General features: G+C 34.5%; 1 protein-coding gene across 1 annotated transcript in view; it reads right to left on the bottom strand.

The window, feature by feature from the left end:
* LOC113317922 overlaps positions 1-210 on the bottom strand; it is a 4,204-nt gene extending 3,994 nt beyond the window's left edge. The window contains exon 1 of the mRNA XM_026566035.1: positions 116-210. The gene's annotated coding sequence lies outside the window, so the exon portion shown is untranslated. The remainder of the gene's footprint in view (positions 1-115) is intronic.
* Positions 211-1,545: the final 1,335 nt, after the last annotated feature.

Raw genomic sequence — 1,545 nt, forward strand, 5'->3', positions numbered from 1 at the left:
GCAAAAGTTTTTTTTTTTTTTTTGGTTATAATGAATTTAACGACCAAAATTCTATATAAATTCACATAGTTATTATCATATAATCTGAAATGGAATCAAAAAAGTTTCGGATTACCTGAATTTCTTGAGGGTGATTAAATTTACGCCCTAGCTTGATGAAATTCTGGGCGAAATGAAATTCTTGTGGACTTATACGTGTGCCTATGTGAGATGTACCTTATTGGGCCCGGAGAGATGAACAAGAACGATTATTTTAGGACCAGCCCGATTTGGGGGTTTAGTCCATCCATTGTCTGGTGATAAGGGGTGTCCTGGTAGTAGTAAATGACTAAGTTATCTTCTACTTGAATTAACCTAACCCTAGTTCAAAACTAAACTAATGACCACTACTTAAACCTAATCCCTATAAATCTAATTTTAATTCTAATCCTTTCATAAACAAAAAGCAACTCCTTCTCTCGTAGGAGAGAGTTTCTTCAAACTCTTATCTCCTCTTTTTCCCTCTCGTGCTTTCATAATTGTTCCTCATCGTTGACTAATCATCGATCCATAGCTATTTTCAGTGTCAATTAATTTTTGTATAAATCTAGAATACAAAACAAGGTTTGGACAAGTTAGGTAAGATAAAAAGCGACCCAGAATTGTTTAGGGAGAAGACGAAATAATGATTGTGATTGTTTACATCATTATTATATCATTAATTTCTCAAAATATTTTATAAATCTATCATTATAAATGTCTTATAATTATCTAAATAAATATACTTTCATTAAATAAATAATAAGTTTGTTAATAATCATATCCATAGACAGTACAAATGATCTAGAGATGATTAGGTGGTGTTATGAGTGGTGGTGCATGGAGCCGGTGATGACAGTGATGGTGGTGGAAAAGGTAGTGGTAATGGGTAGTCCTGGTAGTTGTAGTGCAGGTGGTGTTATAAGTGGTGGTGTATGGATCCGGTAAAGTGATGGTGGTGGAAAAGGTAATGGTAATGGGTAGTTCTGATAGTTGTAGTGCGTGGTCAGTGTGGTAGTGGGCAATGTTTATTCTATATCGTCAGGACACAAGTAACATTATTATGGAAGTTGTGATTGATGTTTTAATGTGAAAATAAGTTGTTATAATGCAAAAGAAACAATTGTACAGGTTGACCGCAATTTTTCTCGAAAAATAACCTGAGAAAAATCCAATGACGGTAGGGTAATGGATCTACCATTGGGATCATAAAGGTTTTTAGTTGGTCGCACTACATGTTTCACTCGGTGGTTTCTTCCAGACAAATATTTCGGTTAACCAAGCAACTCTCCAAAATAAAACATAACAATTAAAAAGCATGGGGAACAATTATTACTTTAGATAGAACCAACAAAAAATGACAAGGGTTAAAATTGACTTAACTTTTTTTACTTATTACGGGGGTTGTCAGCACGGGTGAAGTTCTCGTGGCTGTGCGAAACAAATTAATAGAAAATAAGGCGCTGAATCTAGGGATTCCAGGAGTCAAGAAAATCAAAACCAAATTGACGAACAAGTTCAAGTACA

Source organism: Papaver somniferum, chromosome 1 (assembly GCF_003573695.1).
Source record: "Papaver somniferum cultivar HN1 chromosome 1, ASM357369v1, whole genome shotgun sequence".
NCBI lineage: Eukaryota > Viridiplantae > Streptophyta > Magnoliopsida > Ranunculales > Papaveraceae > Papaver > Papaver somniferum.